Here is a 14,019-nt window from a genome sequence, read left to right as displayed (position 1 = left end):
TACCCAGGCCATAGGTAGTTCTGCTGAAAAACTGCAGAAGCTACAGTATAATATGGAGATTTATTTGCAGGCTGACAGGTACCAATCTTTACATTCCACACCACCTCACTGCCCACAGAAATTGCAAATATCAAAGACCTTTAAATGCTCACTTTCAGTTCTGTTAGCTGACATGAAGACTTGTACAATCTAACAATCTAATACAGCAAATTAATTTTCCTTCCTTTCATTATTTTCCCTCTATTTTAAGACTGCTGCAACTACAGATTTCACATAAAATACAGTGGAGAGGTATCAAAAGTTCATCAGTAAGTTTTTTCCTATTAAATGTCCACCTTAATTCTGCAGAAAATTTAGAATGGTATAGGATGGTCCCTCAGGGGGGATGAAGGGGGGGGGGGAAGTGGGAGGGGACTGAGTGTGAGGGCTGCATGGTTCTGATTTACAGCCTGGGCTTAAACCATGACAGTAAAGAATTAGCAATTTATACAGCAAATTTATCCCTCTTTTATCTTGTTGCATTCTGCGTAACTATTTGTAATCTTAACGTTTAGCATTTATTTGGATTTGCTAACTGCGAAGTCAATCACTAACTTGTGCTCTGTACATTTATATTTCTGGAGAGTTTTTATCTAGAATTTGAGGAATGTTATGTAATTTTAAGTAGGATGCAGAAAACACAACTGCCTTTTTGTTTCATATTCATGCTATTCAATTCTGCAAATTGCTTTTCTCTACTCTAGCCTTTTAGCAGATGTGAATGTTTTTATCCAAAAAGTCAAAAAGAAATATCAATTACTCCAGCAATCTGTAGACATGGTCTTTGCTATACTTTCAGATTTCGTATGCAAATCTATCTTGCAAGAAGGTTCAGTGAATTGCAGAGCTTATTCTATCACTCTCCAGGCCAACACTTACAATGTTCCTAAACCTGCCATTTTTAAAGTGTCAGGCTCTTTTTCAAAATTTAAAAAGAACAAAATGAATTTGTTCCTTGTTTGCTGTAGTTTCAGAACTCACAGACAACTTAAAATGTTACCCTGAAGTCCTTCTGGTGATGGGCAAGATTTGCTCATTTCAAGATGAGAGAACATTGTCGCTTTGTCTGATAGTCTCTGAAGAACTGTTCTTTCCAAGGTATAGCTCAGGAAAACATCTACCAATAGTCAGAACTCAGTACTGAGAGTGAAAAAACACCCTTATTTTCTAAGCCAAGCAATGCTTATCTAACCCTTAAATTCTACTGAACTCCTCCACATAGGTTTATGACATGTGCAAATGCCAATTCATTTTTCTTGTTTGTTTGAAATAACAGAACAGGAAAACTGTTAAAGAAAAAAAAACAAACAAAACAAACAAACAAAAACAAATCCCACAACCTGAAAAATACAGTATTTTGCCCAAGCAGTTTATACTTGCATACCAAATTTTATACATGGAAAATTAGGGAACAGTTGGGAAGCAAGGAAAACCTAAACAACATGGTACAATATGGCATCAGCATAGCACCAGCCACGTAACTGCAGAGCTTTTGAATGCATTTTGGTCTTATTATTTTGTGGGTTCAGATGGAATGTATGTAGTGCATAGAGCTTCCCTTTCACTATCTTGAATTTTAACTAAGACAGTAACAAATCAACCAAGACCATCCTTGGTTGCCAAAACTTCAGTAAAAGATGAAGATACAATAGAAAAATCCCACAGCATTAATCACCCATTGTTTACTGATGCAGATGAAGATACCACTAACGGAAGCACACTTTATCCCACAGTATCACTTTAATAAATTGAAAGTAACTTATTTTCCACAGAGTTTGTAGCATGTGAGATCACAACACCAGCTGCTTTTGTCTCAGTGACAGATCATGTACATTATGTAGATTCATCAAATATTTTAAAACCTTAATTTGTCTGTCTCTTGGGAATACCTTATCGCAGAAGTAAAGGATCTTGGCCAGAATAAAGAAATATTTCATTTTTAAACAAAGTCTAAATAAAAACCTGAAATATAAACCTTTTTCAAAGTGTTCTTTAAAATACTTTGCATAATTCAACAGGGTATTGCATCCTGAAAAATCTAAGGTATGATCAATAGACAAATAGATACATATTCAGATCAAAGGAGTATTTTCTGATAATTTATGTAGAGAAAACTGCCATATATTACCTTCCTTTATGTTTGTATTTGTGAAATTACCTGTAAGTATGCTTAATTACCTCTAAGCATGTAAGTAATCTAGTCATAATTAATATAAAAAAATACTAGAGTTATCACCAGGATCTTAGATAAACTAGAAAAGCAGATTATGTTGTTGAGAAAGTGGTGATCAGTGCAACCATGGAATGGGATTTATTTCACTTAACATGAGCAATCTAAAAGTGGGGCACCTCATCCAAATTAGTCATCTAGGCCTATTTGCAGTCCATAAAGAGAGTTGGGCATCCTCATAGAGTAAATCGTACCAGTCTAAGTACCTTATTAGGACATGTGGAGGTGGCCTACTAGAAGTTAAGGAATTAAGTTAATCCAGACTCATGAGCTCCATCCAAGGGCATGGTTCCAAAACCCAAACGGTAGTCCGGAACTAGAATTTGGGTGAAAATCATTACGGCCAGATATGCAGATAAACCATTGTCAATTCAAAGTGACAAATGCACTTCTCCTCTGTACACCGATTCTAGCATAAACTGGTGGACACTTGTGCTTCTACCTGACCTTTCATAAGAACCCTCCATACAAAAACACCTATCTCAAATACTGGATAAAAATAATATTCTGAAAACACTGAACTGTAATTAGTACATTTAATGGATACACTTATCCATTAAAAGCCAAATTCTGAGCTCTTTTTCTACCCTGGTTTATACTACAGCCCATTATGTAGAATCATAGAATAGAATAGTTAGGGTTGGAAAGGACCATAAGATCATCTAGTTCCAACCCCCTGCCGTGGGGAGGGACACCTTATGCTAAATCATATCACTCAAGGCCTCGTCCAACCTGGTCTTGAACACTGCCAGAGATGGAGCATTCACAACCTCTCTGGGCAACCCATTCCAGTGCCTCACCACCCTAACAGGAAAGAATTTCCTCTTTATATCCAATCTAAACTTCCCCTGTTTAAGTTTGAACCTGTTACCCCTTGTCCTATCACTACAGTCCCTAATGAAGAATCCCTCCCCAGCATCCCTATAGGCCCCCTTCAGATACTGGAAGGCTGCTATGAGGTCTCCACACAGCCTTCTCTTCTCCACGCTGAACAGCCCCAGCTTCCTCAGCCTGTCTTCATATGGGAGGTGCTCCAGTCCCCTGATCATCCTCATGGCCCTCCTCTGGACTTGTTCTAACAGTTTCATGTCGTTTTTATGTTGAGGACACCAGAACTGCACGCAATACTCCAAGTGGGGTCACATGAGAGCAGAGTAGAGGGGCAGGATCACCTTCTTCGATCTGCTGGTCATGCTCCTTTTGATGCAGCCCAGGATGCGGTTGCCTTTCTGGGCTCCAAGCGCACACTGAAGCCGGCCCTTCTTCATTTTCTCATCAACCAACACCCCCAAGTCCTTCTCTGCAGGGCTGCTCTGAATCTCTTCTCTGCCCATCCTGTAGCTGTGCTTGGGATTGCTCCGACCCAGGTGGAGGACCTTGTATGCCTCATTCATTTTGCTGGATATATTTCTGCAATAAATTTCTACTCAGTAGGTCTGTTTACAGGTGACCAATCTGAACTCCCTTCCACAGAAGGTGAGCAATTACTTATAAACCAGGGGCATTTCACAGGTGAATAATTATTCAATGTATTAAAAATGTTCACGATATAAAAGCAGTCCATCTTATGTATTTTCACTGGTGCTTCATGAAATTGTGAAACCCCTTAGTTTATCTATACTAATTATATTCTAAAATTAATATAATTTTTAAAAAGATAGATTTATTTGAGGTATTGGTAGTATCTAATATCAGAATAAGCTGGGGATTTTTTTATATCAAACATAATTATCCAGTAAAAGATCATAATAGAAAGATTAAATAATTTCTTTTGGTTTACTATTTTCTTTTCCTTTGTGATCATATATTTATTTCAAATTGCTGAGAAACTGTTAATCAAGTATTAATACAGGACAGGCTGGTTTGTAAGAACTTTTGTATCACCTGTTTATGATGTAATATCTGTATATGTGTGTATATATGTGAGATGACTTTTTTTTGCAGTTACAAAACAGAACAAACAAGCTACTTTTTTTCTCATCTACTGAAAAACTGCATATTGGTGCATTTAAATATATATCTTGGATCACTGAATACTACAGAATTATTAAAAATAGCTTATACATATTAAGCCGTGTATTAGAAATATGCATTCCCCCTCAGAACAGCTAATCAATGGAATAAAGCACTGTTTGTGGTTAGCAGTCTTCTGTAAATAAAGGCCAAGAGCAGTTAAATCCTGCTTGTGATCAGCAACTGAGCACAGAGAGGGCATTATATCCTTGCTTTACTTGCTATACCAGCTAAACCCTTAAGTGCAGCTACACTCATGTTTTATTTGGATAAGGAATGTACTTTTGAACAAAACTTACTGCCCCACTTTCCCATGGTACAGCAGCCTTGCTGTGCAAAATCCCAGTGCCTTTCAGAGGAAACCGCACATAAGGAAAAGATTTTTCACAATGAGGGTGTTAAAAATACTGGTACAGGTTGCCCAGAGAGGTTATGGATGCACCATCCCTGGAGACGTTCAAAGCCAGGCTGGATGTGGTTCTGGGCAACCTGACCTAGTTGAAAGTGTCCCTGCTCACTGCGCAGGGTTGGACTAAAAGACCTTTGAAGGTCACTTCCAACCCAAACTATTCTATGATTCTATGAAACCATAGTATGAATGCCAGGTATACAGCTATGACTCTCCAGCTCAAAGTACCAAACTAACCTGGAGTAGAATCTCTTGAAACAAGTATAGTGAGGACCTCAGATTCTCATCATCCACTGCCTTGCTCTGCAGAGGTGCACTGTTTGATAACACAGACATGGTCTCAGGGCACCTGGGCTGACTGGGGAGAAAGGTACCTCACAAAAGTACCTCTTTCTCCACCCAACTGGTGTCCCCCATCACACAACAGAATAGTTATAAAATTTATTATGAACCACTGCTTGCCAATATTGAAAAATATTTTTAACCAAAAAAACATGCCTGCTACTGATCTGGGTAATGAAATTTCACCTTCAAAATTCTCAATCAAGGTAGTTCACAGACAGTGCTAGAGTGGCTGGAGAATGGTCCACAGGTCTGAAGGATGAGTAACCTTCTACAAGATTAGAAAGAACAGATTAGCTTGTCTGACCACATCTGACGGTATTGAAAACTGTGCAGCTAATGGTACTTTTTGAAGACTTAGCCTATTTTTCATTGTACTACTTGTACTCTAATGAAGCATCTAGTCAGGTAGCATGTATGCAAGCCAAATATGCATATGTATAAAATGTTTAAGATTGAATAATGGTATAGATAATGTACATACAAAATTTAAAAAGTTCTTCCAGTCCTCTCACAGGAATAATTACAAGAACTTTGCTTAGAATGGAAAACAACAAATATTTTTTTCTACCTGAAAAAGGATACATGGGGCTCAGGTTTATACATAACATGTCTTTCACAGAAAGGGTCTCTTTGTGGCAGACTAGGAAAGCAAGCTGATGAAACAATGTGTCCTGGGTTCAGCAGTAGCAGTCATTTTTCTCCTTCTTAGTAGCTGGTGCAGTGCTGTGTTTTTGACTTTCAGCCTGGGAACAGTGCTGATAACACCGATGGTTTTAGTTGCTGCTCAGTAATGTTGAGTGGGACCAAGGACTTTGCTTCCTCCTGGCTTCCCCTCCTCCCTGGCAGAGCATGAGGCTCACAGAGACAGGACACCTGACCCAAACTAGCCAAAGAGGTATTCCATACCACAGCATGTCATGCCCCGTATATAAACAGGGGGTAGTTACCCAGAAGGGCTAGATCACTGCTCGGATCGGGCTGGGTATCAGTCGGTGGGTGGTGAGCAGTTGTATTCTCTTCCCTTGTTATTTCCTTTATCATTATTATTATTGGTGGCAGCAGTAGTGGTTTGTGTTATACCTTAGTTACTGGACTGTTCTTATCTCAACCCGTGGGAGTTACATTCTTTCGATTCTCCTCCCCATCCCTCCAGGGGGACGAAGGGGCGGGGGGGGGAGTGAGAGAGCAGCTACATGGTTCTGGATTGCTGGCTGGTCTTAAACCACGACACAATGGCACTATCAACTTTCCCATTCTAATAGCATGTGTCCAAAGTGGTTGGGCCTGTACTGGAAATGACAGGGTAACTTATTACTGTCTCCCAGGAGTAAGGACTGTGTACAGACAACATTCTTACATGTGTGACATCTAAGTTACATCATAAGTAATATTGGTTGCAACTTTTCTGGAGCTACAACTGAGAAGGTTTAGTTCCAGAGTTCATAAAAAGCAATTCATTCATTAGGGTATGCCATTCTTGCAGAGGTTCTGAGCTGGAATAAGGATTTCTGGATTCATAAATTGCAAGCAAACACATCCACACATGTGCACATGCATATATGTATTAAAAGTATTCCAACTTGGCAGCAAGTGTATCAAATCTGAAACGGCAAGATACTCTAGTTAAATGACTGTGCAGTGGAATACAACTCATAACTCTGTAAAACAGTATAAATCTAAAACTGATACATTTCCTGACAGAATGCAAGACTCAAATTCCTATTTCTGAATAAAATTGTAGAGAAACAAAGACCTCCATGGAGTATATCAGCAATTTCTTCTTCAAATTAGAATAAGATTTTTTTTTAAGTGAGATGTTTTGTAGGTGAATCTAAGCTTTGACAACAGGGTTGAGAAATGATATTCCACTGGATACATTATAAAGAGATCTAGAAATACTAACAATTGGTGAAGAAACAAAGCAGATGACAGCAAGTGAAATGAAGAGATCAAATCAGTGAATGGGGAGCAAATGTTAGGTCCCCTGATTTGACAGCTCTCAGACATACTGAGTAATATCTATGCACCTTAGCAGTTACTCGAATGAAATGATATTAAACTTCAAACTTCTGAATTTCTGTAGTTTCTGGAATACAAGCCAGAAGTGGGTCTCTGTAAGACAAGTGAGTGTGAATATTTTGATCTAATATACCTTAACATATGGTATGGTACCACTTACCAGTCTATTAGTCACTGGCAGCAGAAAGATAGCAGGGTTCATGCCTGCCAGTTCTCCTCTATGAGGAGAGAACTTGATCTAAACATTCTGACCTGATGTATAGCACAAGAAAGTCCGTATTTCAGTCTTGCTGAACCGTTTGGAAGAACATCACTAAGTATTCTCAGACATCAACTTTTTCTTTGGAATTGAATACCCATTTTTTTTTTAAATTGGGAATCAGACAAAATCTGCAAAAAGGGTGAATTTATGGCCTATTTTATACCATAATACAGGGATTAAAATTCATTTAGCTTATTGGAAGATATTTTAGTGCCACCTGGGACATGATCTATTGTCCTAAAACCAAAAGTGAATGCTCTCTGGCTTCATATATTATTTAATGACACATGATGCAGTTTGATTTAATGCTACATTAGAGTAAGCATGGATCTAGTGCAGTGCAACTACCCGTAACACACAATTTTCATAGTTCTGAGGTAATGTCCAAAGCAGGGTAAGAAACAGCTCAGACTATGAAAAATACTACTCAGTCTTTTGTGTCCAGTTGATGTGATGAGTAGCAAAGATTCAATAGTCAGCTTCGCTTCTGTTTATCATGCAGTAGACTATTGTGATTTTTACATAGAATTACTGTACTTACATAAAACAGCAATAGACATTTTATAAATATTAAAAATAAGTCAAAAATCCTTCTGCAATGTATCTATAAGATACTTCAAATGGGAATCAAAAAAATGGCAAAGAACAACAAAAGAAGGGAAAAAATAAGAATTGACCTTTTTACCTCTTATGCCTAAACATACTGATCACAACACACAAATTGCACAAAAAACAATGTGTGCTTGCAAACATTTCCTCCTGAGCCTTAGTGCCTTTTGGGAATTGTGGTACAATTCACCATGTGTCTCCACTGAACCTATGCTGATTTCTTTTTTTAACTTTTTTAGGTCTCATCAAGAGTAGAAGACTACGTAAGAGTGATTTTATACTAATAGAACCATTACTCAAGCTAAATAGCAATGTACTGTACCTCTGCAATATTCCCTTTCTGCTAGTGAACTTCTCAATTTGTTCTGTAATTTTTTCAAAATGTGGCTTCATATACATATGAGTAAATCTACTTCTTTCTATTAATATTTTTAGGTGAATTTTATTTTCAAAGAGGTTAAGAAAAAGAAACCAAATAATAATTTATCTGTAAAGTTCCTAGGTATGCATGATATCTGTTTCACAGTACTGTGATTTTTTTTTCAGTGAAATGAATATTTCAAATTGATGAAGAAAATGGGAATTAGACTAATTTGCACAGGTCTCTATATGCTTTTGGAATCTCTTCCATCTTTATTTTTAGCAGGGCAGTCAGTCATTATAGCCAGTTAAAAAGCTGATTAGGTTTCCAGAGTAGTTAAAATGCTAACCATAAAAAATTAAGGGAAACTACTCTCATGGGGGTGTGCATGAAGGACCTTTTATTAAGGTGTTTGTTAGGGTTTTATTAAAAAGCCACATTTTGCTTTTCGAAGACTGTAAATACTATGATAAATACATGCCCTGAAGGCATGCTATGGGAAAATCCAGAACAAAGCTCAATTAAACTATATTTTCTTAAATCAGATTTCAATATGAGGCTACAGTTTTACACATTAAAACATGAGAGTATAAGCAACTTTACTTCATGTTATATTTTGCTCTGCTTATGCAAGAAACTAAATATCTACAAGTGTATGCACAAATACATACATAAAGTGGACTCCTTCAGCATTTTTTTTGTTAGAATGAAATCAAATATTAATGTTCTGTGAGGTTAATGAAAACAAGGCTGAGTACGTTTAAATTAATTCTTACCCTTTTTTCTCAACTTTACATCATTAATGCTGCTTTCTATAACCGTTTTGGTCTTCTGAAAGAGTGATGGTGCAGACGGTCAACCCCACAGTTCAATGTAATTTTAAAAAGCATACTCTGGGATATCTTTGTTTCATTTTCAAATCTTTGTATTCATACTTCTGTACATTTCTTAAGAAACACAAGGTCTAGAAACCTACTCTAACGTGGTACTGAGAATCAATAACTCAACAACCAAGAGCTGGAGTTAACAACACAGCACTAGGAATAAATCTGGTCAGTTCACAACATGAGGGTATGGAAAAATTCTCCAGGATCTAAATTTTAAGTAGAGCAAGAAGCATACCATCTCTGTCATCTCCCACAACCATGGTCCAACCCCTTCCTCTTGAATAATTTAGATAATCAAAAGAATGATTGCTGTCTTTGTCTTTATGATTATCTTCAGGACACAGGGCTGAGCGGAAAGTTTCTCATCTCCTCACTTCTCATTCCCACAAAGAGATTCCAGTGCTAAAGAAGGGCTATGGAAGATCCCTGAAACATTCATGTCTCTCTAAAGATATTTTTACTGAATACAGAAAACCTGCACCTTGAATGATCGTGTAAAGTGAGACTTCTTGTAACCTCTACAGACAGTTCAATCCTTGTAGTGTTTCATTCTTTTCCATTTTGTTGTAGTAAAGACAAATGAGTTTTCTCTTAAAATGCCTGTCCCCTTCCTGACTAAAAATATTTGTAGGCAGTCATTGAATTATTGTTTAATGTTTACTGAGTTAATGGCCAGATTTGATATCTTGTTTTTAATTCCAGAAAGGTTGAAACAAAAAAATCTCTAATGTTTTTCAGTGATCTATTCTAAACTTGATGATTTGATCAATGTACACTCATACTCAGAAACACATAGATCCAGTTGTAAATCAATAGAGGCAAAACGATTACTTTTTCAAAGTTTAGGTGAATCATTGCTCTCTGTAAACTGGCAAAAATCAGAAAGAAAATGATCAAGTAACTCCAAAAAAAACATTATTTTATGTATTTTCAACTCACAAATTCTTCTAGGCAAAAGAAGCAACAGCTACCACAAATAAACAGTATTTTTAAACAGTTTTTTAAAAAGCAGTTTTCTTTACATGAACTGTTTCAGCCATTACAACACCAAACTATAATAATTAGTAATGTACAAGAATAAAAGGAGTAGGAAGGCTTATGTCCTTTCATAATTCTTAAATTTGAAGGAGTCCCTTTCAGGACTTTCAGTGCTAAAAAAAACAGTTGATTTTCACATGGAAAGGAAAATAGAGAAGTATTTTTTTGCATTTTCTAGTATGCTCACAGGGAAAAATAAGTGCTTGAGACTGCATCCTGACTAGATAGTAAAGTTTAAAGCTATGAATAGATAACTCAAAATAGAGAGCAGGGCTATTGGTTTTGTTGTTGGGAATTACAAATATCATACAAGAAAAAGATTCAAGCACCTTCTAGCTAAGAAAAACAGGAATGCCTAATAAAATATATATCTCAAGCTTGAGAAAACTTTGTCTTTTAATATCTTTGGAGAGGAGGGTTTTCAGATTACAGCTGTACCTCAAGCTGTTGGATTTCTTTCAGTGTATCACTGGCTATTGACAAGATATACAAATTGGGCTCATGATCAAAAGACAAAAAGGATCTTATCTGCAGTGCCCAGATAAAATATGGGAAAATCAGGATAAATAGTATTTTCAAGTTCAGTCTTGAACTAAGTCCTGAACTAGAGATGGGAATAGATTTCCTTTAACAACCGAGCTGAAATTTAGGACTGAGAAAACACAGAGGAAACCAAATGGAAGGAAAACTGGCAACTGGGGTAGGCCAAGGACCAAAGTCTTCAATATTAAGTTATAAACAATTAAATGTAGCAGCTCCTATACCCTTATTATGTAGGGGTTCTTTTTTTTTTTTATTTCAAGCAGACTTGACCATGAAATGAAGGGAGAAATTCATGGGTGGGATATTCTCCTCTTTAATCTTTAGCAGACATATTTCATAGAATCATAGAATCATAGAATAGTTAGGGTTGGAAAGGACCTTAAGATCACCTAGTTCCAACCACCCTGCCATGGGCAGGGACACCTCACACCAAACCATGCCACCCAAAGCCTTGTCCAACTTGGTCTTGAACACTGTCAGGGATGGAGCATTCACAACTTCCCTGGGCAAACTATTCCAGTGCCTCACCACCCTAACAGGAAAGAATTTCCTCTTAATATCCAATCTAAACTTCCCCTGTTTAAGTTTTAACCCGTTACCCCTTGTCCTATCACTACAGTCCCTAATGAAGAGTCCCTCCCCAGCATCCTTATAGGCCCCCTTCAGATGCTGGAAGGCTGCTATGAGGTCTCCACACAGCCTTCTCTTCTCCAGGCTGAATAGCCCCAACTTTCTCAGCCTATCTTCATACGGGAGGTGCTCCAGACCCCTGATCATCCTCGTAGCCCTTCTCTGAACTTGTTCCAACAGTTACATGTCCTTTTTATGTTGAGGACACCAGAACTGCACACAATACTCCAGGTGAGGTCTCACAAGAGCAGAGCAGAAGGGCAGGCTCACCTCCTTTGACCTGCTGGTCACGCTCCTTTTGATGCAGCCCAGGATACAGTTGGCTTTCTGGGCTGCAAGAGCACACTGCCTGCTCATGTTCATTTTCTCATCAACCAATACCCCCAAGTCCTTCTCCACAGGGCTGCTCTGAATCTCTTCTCTGCCCAACCTGTAGCTGTGCCTGGGATTGCTCTAACCCAGGTGTAGGACCTTGCACTTGGCATGGTTAAACTTCATGAGGTTTGTCTGCTTTGAGAGTGGTAATATGAATTACCGGCTAGGATTTCATTGCTGCCTCTGTTTTGTGCAGAGGAAGCCATGTCAAATGAACTGGGGTGAATCAAGATGCCATTTGCAATTCTCTAGGTCTAGACTGGGGGGTGGGGTGTAGAGAGTGTGTGTGTGTCATTCCCCATTCTCCACCTAGCGTTTCTCCTTAAACCATTGGAGTTTTATTTCAAATTTCCACCCTCATCTCTTGAATAAACTTAGTTAAAAGGAAAACATTTTGGTGACTTTTGTTATCCAACCTTTTATATTTGAGTTAGGTAAGCAAAGGGATCATGATGAATCATCAGCTTGTTTCAGGTCTGCTGTCCAAATGCCTTTTCTATTGTACTCTCCCACCTTCAAGCGATTTTAGTCAAGGGTCCTATCACTTGTAGGTACCCTTGTTTGCAGAAGAATTCATATTTTTTTTTCCTGCAAGTGAAAACACATGTGCAACCTTCATATGAAACTGCCCACATCTTAATTCCATCCCTTGTTACAATGTTAACATTCTGGGTGCAGAAAACATTTATTTTTCTGTTTTCAGGAAGAGAGAGCGTACCATAGTTTTGTTTTTTAAAATAAACAGATATCCATTTCAAATTGCAAATTACTTTGACTCTATCAAGGTACAGCGTATACATTTTGTACACTACTTTTCACTTGATAATTCAGTTTGACAGATGTGATGAGGCTGAAACAAGCCATATAACCATCTGTGGTAACATCTAGAGCTTCCCAAACTACAGCACACACACCACTCATTCCACATGAAAAACTTCAAAAAAGCATCTATTTTCCACTTAAAATAGTAAAAACAAAATAATCCCTTCCCAACCTGGGTAACTACCCAGCCATGACTTGCTGCTCTATAAGTCAAGGCCAAAGAGTAAAGGATTAGAGAAATAAGCTATCATTTAGCCCAGTGAGGAACTGAGTATCACTCTTTTTTTTTTTTTTTTTTGAGTATGTTGTAAAAGGCAGAGGACAACACATCATTGCTGAAATGAGAGAGTGCATTCATGGCTTTCATGTATGTATGTATGTATGAGACATAACTGTGCAATGCAAGGCCCAATGCAGTAAGTCTTTGACTGAATGGCACAGTACACATACAATAAATCTGATGGTTCAGGAAGTGCAGAACTAATGATGCATGCACTTGGAGACCACACAGTATGTCTGACAAACCCGCAAGCGGGGTGCTGGTGTGAAGCTTTTGTTTGCAGAGGTTTGGAAATGCACACCCATAACAAAGGCTGCATGTCAGAGTCATCAACTAGCCAAAAATCTTGGAGCAATAAGTGAATAAAACATTCACGTGCCACATGGAAGATATTATTTAGCGTAAGAAAACACTGTTGGGAAAATCAAGGAACATCAACGACTTATGTGTGTAGTGTAGAAAATTGGGTATTGCTGCTGCCTCTAGTCACAGAAATGGTCTCTGCCAGCAATTCTGGAGCTACTGGCAGTAGCTAAGGAAATGACACTGGGAGCCCTAACCTTAGGAAAAAACTATCTACACAAAAAGTAACATAAACAGTCTGCTATAGCCACAGAAGACTAAAGGTAACACTCTTGTAATAAACTTTGCAAGGGACAGCAAAAAGCCAACGTCTCATAAGGGAGATGAAACTATGAGCTACTGATGCGGCTGCTATATTAGCTTTGTGTCTTGGTATGATGCCTGAGCAAGCAGGCTTGCTTTGAGAACACCAGTGGCAGTTACATAGGTTTTGCTTTAACTTCATAGACACTTTAAGCTTCACAATACAGTATAGAATCCTGCTGTTTTTGTGTGAGGATAAGTAATAAGGATGTATTGATTTGACTTTTACTCCACTCTCAATCACAGTTTGTAAACTAAATAAAGAGTCCATGACTTGACCTATCATCAAGACCTCAGTAGTTCAAACAGGAATTTAATTTTCTCTGCATAAAATTCAGGGATAACAGTATAAGAATTACTATGATACGCCATTCACTAAAAAAAAAATCATACCGACAACTATAGATGGGGTGAGAGAGGAGGCCATTGTAAACATGAATGAAATTGAACCATAGCCACAGGTCTTTAACAAGATCTATATTATCATTTGT

General features: G+C 37.9%; 1 protein-coding gene across 7 annotated transcripts in view; it reads right to left on the bottom strand.

Annotated features, from left to right (window-relative positions):
- LOC134171744 (metabotropic glutamate receptor 8) overlaps nucleotides 1–14,019 on the bottom strand; it is a 354,238-nt gene that overhangs the window by 176,836 nt on the left and 163,383 nt on the right. The window lies entirely within an intron of this gene.

This window comes from Pezoporus occidentalis, unplaced genomic scaffold (genome assembly GCF_034315485.1).
Source record: "Pezoporus occidentalis ecotype Australia unplaced genomic scaffold, CSIRO_AGI_Poc_V1 ctg42, whole genome shotgun sequence".
Taxonomy (NCBI): domain Eukaryota; kingdom Metazoa; phylum Chordata; class Aves; order Psittaciformes; family Psittacidae; genus Pezoporus; species Pezoporus occidentalis.
The sequence above is the reverse complement of the archived record's forward strand: the minus strand, read 5'-3'. Positions and strand labels throughout refer to the sequence as shown.